The sequence below is a fragment of the Panthera leo genome, chromosome A2, assembly GCF_018350215.1.
Source record: "Panthera leo isolate Ple1 chromosome A2, P.leo_Ple1_pat1.1, whole genome shotgun sequence".
NCBI lineage: Eukaryota > Metazoa > Chordata > Mammalia > Carnivora > Felidae > Panthera > Panthera leo.
The window spans coordinates 71,079,260-71,096,213 of NC_056680.1; the positions used below are offsets into that span (position 1 = coordinate 71,079,260).

A 16,954-nucleotide genomic window follows, 5' to 3' on the forward strand; every position below is an offset into this window, starting at 1 on the left:
GCCAGGGTGGGTGGAGGGGTGGGAGGGAGCAGGAGAGAGAGGCACTAGCAGTTAAATGATCTGCCTCATTTGCAAAACAAATCACCAAACCATGTTGCTTGAATATGATTTACATTTTAAGACAGAGTCCAAAGAAAGCATTCCGGGCTTACTAAAATGCCTCTTGCCTCTATTCAAAGTACTCTCTGGCTCCCCCTTAGAACAAAATTCCCATATTCCTAGCCTACACGTTTGCCACATAAGTGGTGCACACCAGTAAAAGTTTTCAGAAACAAATTCAAAATTGTCAATCAGTTACAAAGACTATCAGAGCTCTGAGAGGGAGTCTGATTTTAAAAGGTTTCTTACATCATATTTGCCTGGGGTATTACAGATTAATGTTAGAACTACGGTTGACCTTTGAACAATGTGGGGATTAGGGGCACCAACCCCCCAGTGCAGTTGAAAAGCTGGGTATAACTGTTGACTCCCTGAAAACCCTAATTGCTAACCGGCCTGCTGTCGACCAGAAGCCTTAACAGTAACGGCGACAGTTCTTTAATACATATTTTTTATGTTGTATGTGTTATATACTGTATTCTTACAATAAAGTAAGCTAGTGAAAAGAAAATGTTAAGAAAATCACAAAAGGGAAAACACATTGACTGTAATATGCTGTTTTATTGAAAAAAATCTGTAGGTAAGTGAATCTGCACATTTCAAACCTGTATTTTGTTCAAGGTCAGCTGTATATTGGAATATATTATTTATGTACCTAATATGTTTATTGGATTTTTAAAATTTAAAGTAAGTATTCTCTGTATCTTCATTATTTGACTACATATATTATGTATTCTATGCATCCACACAGAGCTCACTTCTGTCCATTTTCTGTGTGGTAATTTCAGTTTGTCCTTGGGATTAGTACACATGATCTTCCTTCTTAATGGAAGTAGTCAAGAGGGGACAAGAAGGTCAGTCTAAAGTATTTTAATCTTGTTTTAATGACCAAAATCGGGTCACCTCAGTCTTTGGATTTCAGGACACAGCGATACATGTAGTTATGTGTATTCAGAGACGGATGATCTAAGTCAACGTTCCACTGGAAATCAGGAATTGTGGGTGTGGGGGCTGAAAAAAGGGGTCCAACTTCCTGTAAAAGACAGCGCTAAGCCCATGGAGGGCTTCTCTCCAAGTCAGATAGTTACCCTCCCTGTGAATGTCATATGCTATTTGCACGAATGTCATATGCTATTTGCATGAGAGGATTTTCTACATGGAGTCCTTGAGCATTTCGTGGGTCTGGCCCCATTCTCTAGAATGTGGCTTGCAGGCTATGTGGGTCTGACCTGGGCAGTTCGTGCACTTGCCAAGGCCTTCCTGTGATCTGAAGAACAGTCAGAAGATACATTACGCCCTACGTAATCTGGGTTAACCTTCCCGCCTTGCCCCGTCTTTTGACCCAGGCAGACATAGGACTTTGCAGTTATTTTGGTTATTGTTGTATGCTGTTTCTCTGTTTGTTGGGAGGAGGGAGGTATGTGAACACTGAATTGCGAGGAATGAAAAGTGGAGTCTACCCCTTCCCCCCCAAGTGTATCAGAAAGAAACATCCTTCTTGGTCTGTTTGCTTTGCAAGGGCGTTCTTTGATGAGGCCTTTGTCCCAGGGCCCCACTGAAGGCTCAGTGTACTCAAGCTTTAGAAAAGGCTATTGGCCCTTCTTTGTTTTCTTTGTTGAACTGTTTATTTTGCTTTCTTCCCACGAGGTTCCCTGGCCTTGCTCTGACAACGCTTTTCTGCATGAATTACATTCCTCCGGGCCACAAGTCTCCAGATTCTTCCAGCCCATTTGATTCCAGCCTGTGTGATTAGTCCATCGCTTCGACCTGCCGTGGGTCCCTGCCAAGCAGGGTGCTTACTAAGTGCCTCTAACATGGAGACCTAAAGACACTTGGTAGCCTCATTAGTGAGAGGGTGGCACTCCATTCCAGTTTTGCAACACAGCTGCTGTTGAAGCATCATGAGCTTTAAAGTCGCTGAAGGGTGATCCTAGTCATTTGGTTTCCTTTCCATGTGAATAAGGCTGTTGGAGGAGGGTAGTTCAGGCAGTTCAGGGTATGACACCCATGCCCAGTTCAGTAGCATAAATCATCCTGGGCAGGGAGTGGAGGGAGGGGGTTGGGGGGAGCCCATTAGCTCCATTTAAGTTGAATCTGCATTTTGAAGGAATTTCATATTTGTTTTCATAAAATGCATTTCTGTGTGTTTAGAAATAATGAGCAACGGTCATAAAAATTATTCAGATACCTTAATCCTAGCCGTGATATTTTCTTGTGCATATATGTTATTTTCTGAAGTATGGTTAATGACTGAGACAGAGATGAGCAATTACCAGGCTTATGAATTAATGCTTTTTAAACCTCTGTTAATAAAGATTAAACATTTGGGTAATGAGGTCTACCTTCATTACAGGTATTGGTAAAACACTGTGCTACCACTGAAAAAAAAAAACAGCTGTCTTAATAACAAAGTTCTGTCAGAGATCTGTTCACCTTCTGGGTGAACATGGGTTCTGGAAGAACCCATCCTTTTACGCCTGAGCGCCTAGACTCTAATAAGCAGGTGGGGTATGTGGTACCTTCCTGGGAACCTGCATTTCTTGATTGAGTGCCTGCAAGTAGTTTTGACTTGGAACTTCCCAAATGAAGACCCAGGAATTTGCTCAAAGTGATTGATCACATAATCTGTCATGAGAATTGTACGCAGTATAAATACCTATTTATACATAGAAGCTCTTCCTTCATGACCTGGGGGAGGCCCCAAACAGTACGGCCAGGGCATGGCCCTGATTCCTTGGGGTCCTCTCCTTTTTTTGCTGGGCCTGGTTTGAACTGGGCTCCTGGTGCCTGATCTTTGTGAGCCCTGGAATGGCCATAAACTGTGGGGCACAGACTTTCTGTGGAGGGGCCCTCGCCAGTCTTCTCTTTGGCAAATAAATGCATTCACTCTGCGGGATCACAGTTCTTCACCCAGGGAGGATTTGTCTGGAAGGTGGCAGTTAAACCTCTTTTGGCTAGACGGGCGCTTTCTTGTTGGAATGGGCTCTGAAAACAGATCCCCCAATGAGCTGAAACACAGCTGCCATGACACTTCCTGTACCAGATTACAGTTTTGCTCAGTAATCATCTCTGAGCACACCCCAGTATAAAGTTGGTTATCTTAGCCCATGATAATACTCTTTTCTTGGGTTTCAAAGTGTGATTTCAGAAAATTCAACTATAACTCTGCTGGCATATGGCTTGTGATGATCATCTTCTTAAAACCAGTTTCTACGTTATTTTCCAAAATAAATGTGGCCCTCAGTTAAGTTCCATTCTCTGCTCTGTCACAAATTAACCGGATCCTTGAACACTGTCCCTGACCTCACTGAGCCTCCTTGGTTTTATCTATGAAATAGAGTAGTTGGAGTAAATGATCTGTAAGATCCTTAACATCCCACCGTTATGGGCAAGTTTTGATTTGTTCATTGTTCCCCTTTGTGTGGGGCACTTAGAATAGGAATAGAATATGAAAATATTGTGGCGCTCATGTCATTTTTGTCTCCTGCCCCTCTTTCCTTCTGTGAAGGTCTGCGGGGAGAGTCTTGCCCACACCCAGAGCATGTCTCCCTCATTCTTCCTCATGTTCTCCAAGTGATGCTTTGCACATCCCTCTGCTGCCAGCACAGAGAGCCATTTAAATATCAATATTCAAACAGGTTGCCTTTGGAGTAAAAAGGTAACTGGAAAGCCATACCATCTGTTCTATTAAGAGCCTTAATAATGTTGGGGCACCTGGGTGGCTCAGTTGGTTGAGCATCCAACTTTGGCTTAGGTCACAATCTCGCGGTCTGTGAGTTCGAGCCCCGCGTCGGGCTCTGTGCTGACAGCTCAGAGCCTGGAGCCTGCTTCCAATTCTGTGTCTCCCTCTCTCTGCCCCTCCCCTGCTCCTGCTCTGTCAGTCTGTCTCTGTCTCTCAAAAATAAAGAAAACATTAAAAAAAAAATAAAGAGCCTTAATCATGTTAAAATATAGGTGTATGGAAGCATATATGCCCATATTTGTGTTTGGTTTGGGGTAGTTTTCCTTTGTGTTGAAAATCATAGACTGGGGGCGCCTGGGTGGCTCAGTCGGTTAAGCGTCCGACTTCAGCTCAGGTCACGATCTCGCGGTCCGTGAGTTAGAGCCCCGCGTCGGGCTCTGGGCTGACGGCTCAGAGCCTGGAGCCTGCTTCCGATTCTGTGTCTCCCTCTCTCTGCCCCTCCCCCGTTCATGCTCTGTCTCTCTCTGTCTCAAAAATAAATAAAAAACCTTAAAAAATTTAAAAAAAAAAAAAAAAAAAAAAAAAAAAAAGAAAATCATAGACTGGGTTTGAATCCAGCTTAGGTATTTAGGTAGTTAGGTATTTGTCCTATGGAAGCCCAATTTCATTATCCAATCCCATTTTCCATCAAGAACTCAGTGAAGGAGCATATAGATAGCACTTAACACCTGCATCTGTCGGGTCACAGGTATTTGACAAATGGCAGAATTACCTAATACGTATCCATCATATTACCGTATTTGAGTCTAGTCTAAGTTGTGCGTCCTTTTTCCACCTGTCCCCGTCTCTGAAATTGGAACGTGACTTACAACCTATAGCGCTTCATGATCACTGTTGGTGACGTGGTAGCGGTGAGGAAGTTTCAGGTATCCATAACAAAATTATTTCTCCTTATATTTCCCTTTTTGTGCAAGTACTGGAGTGATCCATGATAAAATCTATGTGTGAATAAGTCTAAAAGACCTCTTTTGGTAAGTATAAAGCGAGAATTGAAAGTGATAAGTATTGTCATTCTGAGTGGTACCTAACATAATGCTGCATCTTTATTTAGCTCAATAGCATCTTGCCTTTGATGGGATACAGTATATAGCATATGTAACACATATATATTGTGTCTGTAGGTATGTAATCAGCAAAAAAAAAAAAAAAAAAAGTCTTTCATTGTCAAGTTTTTTTACCCCAAGAGCACAGCCAGTTTTTCCCAAGTGTTATAATAATGTGCCTAGTTGCAGGAATGTAAAGTTAAAGTATAGACAATGTTTGGGAAATGCTGTTGCTGCCTAAACCCTCCAGGATGAAGGGGAGGACGGCTTTAGCCTGGAACACTGTAGAGGAGGGAAGCATGTGTTGTGTGCAGGTTGTGTTGGCATATTTGTGCAGATGCATAGCACAGGCTCTCGGAGGGTAAGACTTCATGATTAATGGTGTTTATTCTTGACAGAAGCCTCCTTTATTTATCTGCAATACAGTTTAGCGATTTTATCAGGCACCTGAATGAAAAATATTCAGTCATACCAATATTGCAGTGTAAATTGAGTAGAGTCACTTTTTATTATATCTTTCTGCCTTATCATCTGCACAGTAATTTTCTAGCAGAGGTTTGATATGGAAAGGCTGGATTTAGCTGTACTTGACACAAAGCCTCTTCAATTTCCCCTAAAAGTTCAGGCTGCTCTTAGAAATGTGTGTGTGTCTGTGTGTCTGTGTGTGTGTGTGTCTGTGTGTGTATAATATATAAACCCTCCCTCTTATCCAGGCAATTTCAGGATTTGAAAGAATAAAGATAAAATGCACAAACCTGGATGGGAAAAGTGTTGTTAATATAAAAATATCTAATAGCTGTGAACTCACTGGTAAAAAGCTCCTTTAGTGTTTAAGCCGTGGCTCAGTACTGAGCCTTTGGCGTGGCTACGTGGTCCCACTTTTTTCTAATCAATCACCATCCAAATCCAATCAGCATAAAACCAGACCCTTTCATTTCTCCTGGGAATAATATCAAAGTTGAAGTCCAGAGTGGCCCAGGGGGGACATTAGTCGCTGTGCTGATGGAAAATGCCATTCAAGAGAGAAAGGAAAGGAAATGAGATCCCATTTGTAGGACACTCAAGAAAAGAGTCCCTAAATTTTCAACCAAACTTTATTTAAGTAACAGACTTCATCACATGAGGTGTCGGAGCTCATCAATGGCAGACAGGGACAAAAGATTTGAACCATAGAAAAATTATGCGATTTTAGGACCAGAGAGACTTTAAGCCTGGTGGGTCGAATGGAAATCCTCTCTGCCAAAGACTCACATTTTACAAATGAGCCACGTAAAGCCCAAAGAGCCATTTGCAGTAAGCGTGTGGTCCTAGGCACACATTCTCTAAGGGTCATAGGATCAAGCTAGGAATTCCAGCACACCATTTAGACATTTCCATGTGCTTAAATCTGCCCCTGCTGTGGCATCAGAATCCTGGCTTTCGCTGTGGAGAAGGGGATAGTAGTTAGTACACCTGGTGGGTCCTTTTCCAGTGGCCAGGCTCCTTGTCTCTTTTCCACAGGGATGTTCCTCCCTGTGGCCAGGGCAAAGCTTTCTGAAGCCAGGATAGTCACGACCCTACGGAAATTCTCATCCCCTTACATGGAAGCTAATGCTTCCTTTCTGTTGAGTGATATAGACAAATTATTCCCTGGTACATTAGATATACTCTGGTCCCGTATTTAATTTATTTTTGAAAAGTCTGATACCTTCCCAAGGGTGAAAATTCTGGAACGTTGATAGGTATACTGGGGCATAAAGTCTTAGCACATAGTAGAGTCCTAGAGGTCTATAGCCAGTGAAGTCTAAATAGCCTGCCAAATCAAACAGGCCCACTCATTTTACCTTTACTAGGCCGGAGGCACCTAGCGAATCTTGGGGATTTTATTCTGGAGGAGAGCCATTTAGGTAATTAATAATAGTTCCTTGATGAACTTCCCTATTATCCCTTAAAGTAAGGATAACTTAAAGAAGGAGAGAAAGTGTGAGTCAGATATATTTTGCCAAGGATCATAAGAGACAACCCTGAAAACAACCTAGTCAGTAGTTAATAGTAATAATAATTATTATGAGGATTGTCATAGTGATGGAGTATAGAGAAAGTCGACACCGGCTGGTGGAAGACAGACCTGTGCTCGGCATGCCAGATTGCTGCTGAGAAAGGGTACTCTGGCTGATTCTTGAAATAACCTCTCAAAATAGAAATTAACACAGAAGACTCATACTCATCTGGGCTCAGAATTCCAGATGCACCCTTGTCTTTGGCATGAATATTCCCCATACCACCTGCATAAGGGTTCAACGTGAAGCAAGGATTTACTGTTGGAACCTAACTTCCTGTTTCTAATTAATTATTTGCACCCAATATCTGAAGCCTCCTGCTAAGTGATCTCTCAGTGAAATAACAGATCCTGGTGTGGGGGCTCTCAAGATTTTTAAAATATCTCTTTACCTTAAATTGTTGAAATTTCCAGGTAAATTCACACAGACTTGTGTGTTGAGTTGGTTAACTCCAGCAGTAAGTTTATTTATTTTGAGAGAGAGTGAGAGTGAGTGTGAGAGAGCATGAGTTGGGAAGGGGCAGAGAGAAGGAGAAAGAATCCCAAGTAGGCTCTGTACTATCAGCACAGAGCCCCACATGAGGCTCAATCCCATGAACCATGAGATCATGACCTGAGCTTAAATCAAGAGTTGGACACTTAACTGACTAGGCACCAGGTGCCTTTAAATCCAGCAGTTCTTTTTTTTTTTTTTTTTTTTTTTTTTGAGACAGAGTGTGAGCAGGGGAGGGGCAGAGAGAGAGGAAGCAGGCTCCAGGCTTGGAGCTAACTGTCAGCACAGAGCCTGATGGGGGCTCGAACTCATGAACTGTGAGATCATGACCTGAGCTAAAGTTTGGACGCTTAACCGACTGAGCCACCCAGGAATCCAGCAGTTCTAATCGAATCTCTTGTATGTACTTTATGGTCCTTTTTCTTTGCACCTGGTGGGTATCACGGTTCAGATCCAAAAGTTCCCCCGCTGAAGGACGTCATGGTTGATAGAACTCTACATGATCAGAAAGCCTAACACCTGGACGAACATATGTCACATTGCCCAGGGTTTTTCTAGATACTCTTAGTTAGCTCACGGGGCTTAGGTCTGTGCCAAGTCACCCCACACTATTGTGTTCCTGTATCTTTCTGTTTTGCTGTGCATTTTCTTTTTGGAAAAGAACACTGCCCTGCCACTTTGAGTGCTGCTTTTGGATAGAATTGGTAATTCATTAAATTCCAAAAAATAAGGTCTGTTAGAATGAATGGAAAGTTGGCAGGAATGTCAGAGAAATCAGACTTCGAAGTTTTTGTCAAAACTCCCCTCCCCCCATTTTTTTCTTTTCTCATGGCAATGAATTTTTGAAATAAAACCAAGAATAACCATGCCCTTGAATTTACTTTGGGAGGAAAGAAATCCTGTTCGCTTTACTAAGGTCAAGTCAAGTCGCTCATTTATCTGCTGTGTGAGGTGAGGCCAGGTGGGGTGCTCCTAAGGCTGTCAAATAGATGACTCATCCTGGCTGCAGAACAGCTCCATCCCTGGGGGGTCCCGGGAAGTCACTGAACAGGGAGCCCATGAAAGCTGGGTGACTTTGGCCTTAACCAACCCAGAGCTCTAGAAAATAGCAGCGGCAAGGAGGGTGTTGGTTGTAGGGACCAGTGTTTGCTGAGAACTTACCATGGGACAGGTGCCAGGCTGAATGCCTTATGCCTTCTTTCTCGTTAATGCTTAAACAGTACAACACTACTTCATTTCCATCCAGGCCTAAAGAGCTTGCAGCAGAGCAGACTTCTAAAGATCTGGTCACTCAGAGGCCACCTGGGTGGCTCAGTTGGTTGAGCGCCGACTTTGGCTCAGGTCGTGATCCCACAATTCGTGGATTCAGGCCCCGCGTTGGGCTCTGTGCGGACAGCCCAGAACCTGGAGCCTGCTTTGGCTTCTGGGCCTCCTCTCTCTGCTGCCCCTCTCTCGCTCATGCTCTGTCTCTCTCTGTCTCTCAAATAGACGTTAAAGAAAAAAAAAAAATTAAAGATCTGGTCACTCAGCACCAAATCTGTCTCAGGGCTTGTAACGTTGACCTGTGTGAGAACTACCCTCCACAGGGAGAAACGGAGGGGAGTGAGTCCGGAGGCCCCGTGGGCCTGGCGGGATTGGCCTCCCCCGTGGCCTGCCCAGGGGGAAAGAGAGAGCATTCACAGGCGAAGGTAACTATTCCAAAGGACAGCCTGTGGTCTTAGAGGAGGAAAGGAGAAAAGGACAGGGTTCATTTGCTGTGTTACCACAAACGGGATGGGAAGCTCTCTAGAAAACAGGGCCCCATTCAGTGTTCCAGAATCTTACCACTGAGAACAGCTCTATGCCCCTCCATGTGCCAGGCATCAGGTTAGCAAAAGAATCATAGATGGACGTCTGGACTTCTGCACTAGGGAGTCAGAGTGGTTTCCTTGTCAAAGTGGTATCTCTGTGGACTTTGTGACAAGGCAACATATTAGTTCTTCTAATAATTAGTCCTTATATTTACATTTACAGTACATTATAAATACGTTAATTATTATTAATACATTATAGTTCTATTTTTTAATCTGTTCATAAATAACACATAAGTTATATATTAAGATATGTAATTATATATTCTATTAATAATTCTAAAAACTGCATACTGTTAACTTTTTTTAATGGTTCTGTTTTTCTCACAAACTATACAGTGATTGGGTAGTGACTGAAGGTAAGGAAGATGATTTCTCATATATTTATTACACATCGGAAAAAGAAGCATACTGTCATATGGAGTATTTGGGGTCCATTAGGATAACAAAAGAGGCTGCTAAAAAAATATATATGCCTTCATGGAACTGAAATATTCAAAACCAATGACAGGTTATTTAGAAACTGTTTGATCAGCTGCCACTTGGGTCAAGGATCCTGCTTTCCCCACTGGTTCTCTGTCTTCTGCCCTCGTTTGTGACGTGTTACAGACACGCATTGATCAGGCTTCTTCTATCCAAGAGTTGGGGCAGAAAGAAGACTTACGCCGTGGGAGGTGGTCATTTAGCTCTAGGGGTTTATTTGAACCAATAGTGTTTGTTAAGAACTCTTTTTGATAACAGCACATTGCACATTGTGGTTACCTGAATGGACTTTGTTATTTATTTTACTATTATTATTATTATTTGAGTATAGCCGACACACAATATTACATTAGTTTTGGGTGCGCATGGTCGTGTGTGGACAACTCTGTACACGTTGCTGTGCTCACCACAGGCGTGGCCACCCTCTGGCACCTACAGTGCCATTATAGTACCATTACCTACATTCCCCTGTATTGTACCTTCTGAATGGCCTTTCTTTTAAAAATTCTTTGACTGTTTTCCTGACCTTGAAATCTCAATCTGTTAACACAGAATTATATTTACAGTACAGAAGGGAGGTAAATTTTGTCAAGTTATTCTTTGCAGCCTTCTCAGGAAGGAATCAAGTCAAATTCAGCCACAAACAATTGCATTATCCGTGTGATAGCTATATAGCGTTGGTTCAGTTGACAGAGGAGGTGACTGACAAGGGTTTGGGATATTCACGTGGCCTTTCCCTTTGATTGGCTTATTAGCAGGACCTTTCCTCCCCCAGAATTAACATACAGAAGCCTGTCCTCCATGGTTTACTTCGAATTTACACTCATGTGCAACTACATTGTCTGTTTAACAGCAGTAAATGTTATTATTTATGGTATTTTTTATGCATCAATAATTTGTAAATTTCAAGAGCTATACATATATATCTATTTGACTGTCTGAATTTAATGGAAATGGTTGAAACCACTGTGGCACATATAGATGTGTGTCTCCTTTTTAAAAAAACATAAAACATAAAACATACACATATAGCTCAATGAATTGTAATGAGTTATCACAAAGTAAGAACCTCTGACCACTAGCCAAATCTAGAAATAGAACACCAGCACCCTGGAAGCCCACACACCCAAAGGTAAACATTAGCCTGACTATCCTAACGCTAGCGTTCAGATCTGTCTGTTATTGAACTTTATATAAATGGGCTCATACAGTATATTATACCCTTTTTGTAACCGGGCTTCTTCCATTCAACATTGTGAGGTTTTCCACATTGTGGTTGGTAATTTTTCATAGCTGTTCCCTGTTTCATTGTATGAATTATTTACCCATTGTACTGTTTTTTTTTTTTTCCTAAAGATTTTATTTGTTTAAGTAATCTGTACAACCAGTGTGGGGCTCAAACTCAAAACCCCAAAAGCGAGAGTCTCATGCTCCACTGACCGAGCCAGCCAGGCGCCCCACCATTCTGGTGTTGATGGATATTTGGATGTTTCTGATTTTAACATGAATAACGCTGCTCTGAATGGTCTAGGACATTGTGGCACACGTGCACACATTACTGTTGTGGATGTATCAAGGAAAGGAATGGCTGGACCATAGGGTGTGCATTTATTCGAGTACATAATACCCAGCTGTTTTCCAAAGATGTCGTGCCAGCTTATATATGCACATTGTTTGAGAGTTCCTGTTGCCCCAGATTCTCATCAACACTTGCCACTGTCCCTCTTTTTAATTTTAGCCAACTCTGTGGATGTGTACTGATGACTCATGATGGCTTTACCCTGCACTGCACTTATTGATGATGTTGATGTGCAGTCTGGTAAAAGATATTAAAGGAACCTTTTAATATTGAGGGAAAAAGTATAATTTAAAATATGAGTATTTAAAAAGTACATAATACCTGAAAAAAGTGCTGGTACTAAATATGTTAAAATACTGATTTTGGTTAGATCCGGATAGCTTGGACATAGGGAGTAACTTAAAAAAAATTTTTTTTAATGTTTAATTATATTTGAAAGGGAGAGAGAGAGGGAGCGAGTGCTAGTGGAGGAGTCAAGGAGGGGCAGAGAGACACGGAGACAGAGAATCTGAAGCAGGCTCCAGGCTCCGAACCCTTAGCACAGAGCCCAATGCGGGGCTCAAACCCATGAACCAAAAAGTCATGACCTGAGCCGAAGTTGGTTGTCTAACCGACTGAGCCACCCAGGCACCCCAGGGAGTAACTTTTTTAATGCTGATTTGAAATAATCTCAACTTTTTCATTTATGGATACAAACTGCTTTTATACTCAGACGTAAATAGGAAACACAAATAAGAAAATCATTTGGGAAAATCCTTTGAAATAATGTTTTACCATTAAAACAAGTATTTCTGTTTTATTTGTTAAAGAACTTAACCATAGCCCTTGAATTTTATATAAGATAATATTCAGCACCCTAGCACTAATGTGTACAACAAGCAATATACTCACCTTCATCTTCAAAGGCCACTTCTATTCAAATCATATCTTCATTTTGTAGTGCAGTTCACGTTCCATATATTTTGTAACCAACATGCATCCTGGAAGCTTCCTGTTGGTGCTTTCTGACTCAACAGATAACACTCGCTCAGCACTTGCTGGTTAGACATTCACCTGTATATGCTGTTCATCCTATGTGGCTATAAACTCTTTGAAAGCAGGGACCAAATGATCATGTATTTTGTTTCCTGAAATTCCTCCAAGTGGTGAAATCATAATGGATTCTTAGTAAGTGGCTTTTCCATAAAATGTATATAAATGAACATATCATTGAAAATATTCATCTATGTAGTTATGCATGTAGTTTTTAAAAACTGAAATCCAACATGGTAAGTTTGTAAAAGCCTGAAGTCAGTTACACACTCCTGGGAAATACTCTTTAGCTCTAAAGGTGATGGCATTGGGATCTGAAACGGATCCATGCTATCAGCTAGGGCTGTAGCAGCTGTTTTTTTAATGTTTATTTATTTATTTTTGAGAGAGAGAGAGGCAGAGAAGGGGGAGAGAGAACCCCAAGCAGGCTCCACATTGTCAGTGCAGAGCCTGACGCAAGGCTTGAACCCATGAACTGTGAGATCACGACCTGAGCTGAAACCAAGAGTCAGATGCTTAACCAGTTGAGCCACCCAGACACCCCAAGGCTGTGGCAGTTTAACAGAGCAGGTATTTACACAGGGGTGGACAAGTTTAAAGGCCCCCAAAGTGATAGGAAAGCCTCCAGGACTAGCAGAAGTTGGAAGCAGTTGCCAACCCTAATCTGAAGGTGCAGATTGGAGGGAAAAGTGATTCAGTGGGGGCTAGAGCCTCGGATGGGATTACACTTCTGGAGTTGTGGCCTGGGATTGGAACACCACCAGTGAAACTCCAGCCAGTGAGAGCAAGTGAGGGGAATAAATACCTTGACTCTTTCCTCTAGCACCAGCTCTTGCCAGTGCATCTCGTTAGTAGAATCCAGAGGGAAAGTCAGCCCATCAAGGGAGTCTGTACAGACCAGCCTTCCTGGGCATGCAGTGGCTCCAGGGGTAAGGCTGGCAAATAGAGAGTAATCGACACAGCCGTCTGTACACTTCAGGGTCACACGATGCTCCTGGGACAGAGGGAGGTTATCTGGAAGCTCACCCTGAATGGAGGAAAAGGTGAAGTCCAGGATTGTACAAATTTCTGACGGGCGTCTAGCGTATTAGCCATGGACGTTTGTGTTATTTGTTTCCTTCACTGAATGGAAAGCTAATTTTTATTATAAAGTTTGATTTATTAAAATCATGCTTATTGAATAATTAATTAGTTGGTTAAAAATACATTATAAGGGATAACTCCCCTTTGTTCTCTGGTAGGCCACTTCTTGAATATGAAGAGTATCTACTGGTTATACAAGGAACAGAATTAAACAAAAGATAAACTTGTTAGGTAAAAAACCCCAACACTTCATTCTTCTGGTAGTTGGAGCCTTCATGCAAAGGTGCAAGAAGTATGCGTACGTTTCCAGTGTCCCAAGCGATGTGAAAGCCATTGTAATAATCCAGCATATAAACCTGGTTTAATGCTCTCATAATGGGTAATGCAGGTGATTAAATACTGTGATTTTAATCTTGGCATTTCAGTAACCCAATAAGATAGATGAAAAGGCAGTAACAAATTAGATTATATAATGCTATTTCATTCTAACTAAGAAGTCCAGTTATCCTCTGCAATACGTGTTTTTGTTTTTAGTTTATCATAGTATTGCCGTTAAAAAATGCTCTAATAAGAATCCACTATTCTTTTCATCGTAGTCTATTTTCATGACCTTGTGAAGAACCTAATCCGAGGTCAAGTTGTCTCCACAAACACAACTTTATATTGCTTTATTGTCTTTTTGGGAGAACACCAAAATGATCCCCACCTTCTTTCTGATCTGAAACTGTACTTCGTCTACCTGTTGGGCAATGTGGAAACCACACGACAGCCCTTCACTGGGTTTTTGTGGCCTTGGAAGAACTGGAAGCGGAGTATGGGGTGTCATTCCTGGGCATGCCAGGCCTCGTTCACGTGAGCCACCTTGGAGGGGTAACGGGACATCAGCTGCGCCCTGACAACCCTCTGTGGTTTGGGCCTCTGCTTCCCAGACAGCATTTTGTATGATTTAGTTTGGAGGGTCCCAGGCATACTTCTATACTCTTTGGCGACAACATAAATAGCACAGAATCTCTGTTCTTGGAGCAGGTTCTAAGTGTCCGTGTTCTTCCTAGAATGTTTGTTTGTTGTTTGGGTTTTTCTCTCCATGGTTTTTGCCGCCTTCGGTGAGCAAGCCACGTACAGCCCCAGAACAGGGAGAGAACAGAGAGCTATAAAGGCAGAGAAAGACAACGGTAATCTTCAATTCCATTTCTGTGTATCTACTAAAAATATAAACCAAGAAGGAGATGGCTGTAGTTTCTTTTCCTGGTGGTATTGTAATCCCCAGTGCAGACTTTTAGTAAGCTTGGCAGATATTTACCAGGTCAAGTTTATGATAATTTGTGAAAGAATATATGTCATTTATAGGGAAGATTTTTGTGGGTGCCTCCTCCACACCTCCCACCTTCTCCTCCTTTAAGAATCCATCCGTCTGGTTGTAATCTTGAATGGTGCTTCTATACAAGCATTGAACACATCTACCTGTTACATTTAAAGACCTCAACCTGCCCTCTCAGATTTGCTTTACAGTTTAAAACAAAATAACTGTCAGATGATCTTGCTGCCAAGAATTTGGAACAGCAGGGAAATTGGAAAGGAGTGTCCAAAAGTCTTGCTATTTGGACACTTGTTTGCTGAGTTCAGAGTCACACACACCAGTTTTGTTGGGTGGTTCTTAGGACCACCAAGAACATCAGCGACCACCACCATTTAATGAGTGCCCAGGGCTTTTTTAGCATTTATGGAGCCCCTCCCAGGAGGGAGCTGTTGTTCCATGTTGTGTAAAAGGGAACTTAACCTTCAGTGACAGAGTCAGTAACAGACTGCATTCAAGTCCAGTGTTTTCAAAGCTCTTGCATTTAATTACTGAGTTCAGGGGCACTTGGGTGGTTCAGTCGTTAAGCATCCGACTTCGACTCAGGTCATGATCTCATAGTCTGTGAGTTCGAAGCCCCTGTTGGGCTCTGTGCTGACAGCTCAGAGCTGGGAGCCTGCTTCAGATTCTCTTCACCCTCGTTCTCTGCCCCTCTCCCACTCATGCTCTGTCTCTCTCACTCTCAAAAATAAATAAACACAAAAAAAATTACTGAGTTCATGCTTTAACCACCTTGTGTGGTTTTACGATTTTACTTGGAAATCCAAGGAGGCGCTTCTAGGGCTCTGTCGGGTTGGGGAACGAAGCAGACAGGTATTGCTTTGAAAAGAGGGTTCCAATATTTCAGTGTTTGACAATCGCATAGTATGCTATATTTGCCATCCCTAATATGTATGCATGTTTGTTCATACGTATGTATATTAAAAGTAGAACAAATTAGTATAATATATATGTGTGTATGTATGCACACATTGAACATTTATTAGATACCAGACTCAGTGCATAAGGTTTTCCTTAGATGAAGTTGCCAAGACCCCCCAGGGGGTAGGAATCCTTCCCATTTTACCCATAAGGACTAAGAGATGGTGGTCATTGCATACGAAGTCACACATGGGTTCCCCTCAGCCCCCGAGCCCTTCCACGGTACCACTGCTCTGGTGGTCTGACTCACCTGTGTCCAGAATTCCTGATGGCCCCCTCACTGGGTAACCCTTATTGAGCATTTTCCTATTTGTATCCTGGGGATAGCTGGCCTGTGAATTCTAGAAGGTTTGTTGCCCTAGGGCAATTAAATAACTTGACAGCTTTCTTATTTGCATTCCTGTCTGAAGGCATGTCCTACCACCTTTATCAGACCTCATATCTCCTCAGCATCATGTCTCTGGAAGGGACATGCGTGAATGTGGCATTTACCACAGTGGGTGAAGGTTCCTGACTTCGCCTCCACGAGGAACCGGCTCTCTTCTCTGCTATTGCTTCTTCCTGGTGTGCAGAGGGAGGGCGGGGCCCTGGCATCTTGTGGGGAGGCCATGACCAGTCCTCGTTCCTGGCTGCTCCTTGCAGTTCTCTTCAGTCTTCTTGTGGGTATGGGTCAAATGCAGGTGCGGGCAGGTGCAGATGTCAGATTTCCATGGACTTGCACGAGGAGGTGGGCCTCACCTGTCTCCTGGCTTCCTTGCTTCCTTGGGATTGGTGACCGTCCCGGCCCCGCCTCTGGAATTTTCACGTTGTTCTGGATGCTGATTATTTATTTATTTATTTATTTATTTATTTATTTATTTATTTCCTGTGTATGATTCTTCAAAATGAAATCTAGGCCTCTAGGAATATTCTCATGACCCTGGTCAATTCTGGAATTCCAGAAAAATTACAGGTTGCAATTTTTGTCTAAAAGGAAAAAGAAATGCCACCGCCCCCACCGAGTTTTAGTCCAAACTGTTGAGACCGAGTATGTTGGGGATCACAGGCTGTTACCTAGTGGATTTCTTGAAATGTCTGCGTTTCCACCTCTCTGCTGTGTTGGTCTCCCATCATAAATCTATAGATAGATTTGTATTTTGTAGGAATTACTTTTGAATCAAACTGGAAAGATTGATTTTCCTTTCCAGTAGAAAGGGAATTAATGAACTGGAGGCTCCCCATGCTCTAAAGTAGCAAC

At 42.4% G+C, this 16,954-nt stretch overlaps 1 protein-coding gene across 15 annotated transcripts in view; it reads left to right on the forward strand.

Annotated features, from left to right (window-relative positions):
- Nucleotides 1-16,954, forward strand: part of GLI3 (GLI family zinc finger 3) — a 279,195-nt gene that overhangs the window by 167,871 nt on the left and 94,370 nt on the right. Inside the window, exon 1 of one of the 15 annotated variants that reach the window (XM_042914473.1) lies at nucleotides 14,521-14,614. The exons of the other annotated variants lie outside the window; for them this stretch is intronic. The gene's annotated coding sequence lies outside the window, so the exon portion shown is untranslated. Of the gene's footprint in view, nucleotides 1-14,520; nucleotides 14,615-16,954 lie in introns of those variants that run through there. 15 annotated transcript variants of the gene reach the window in all.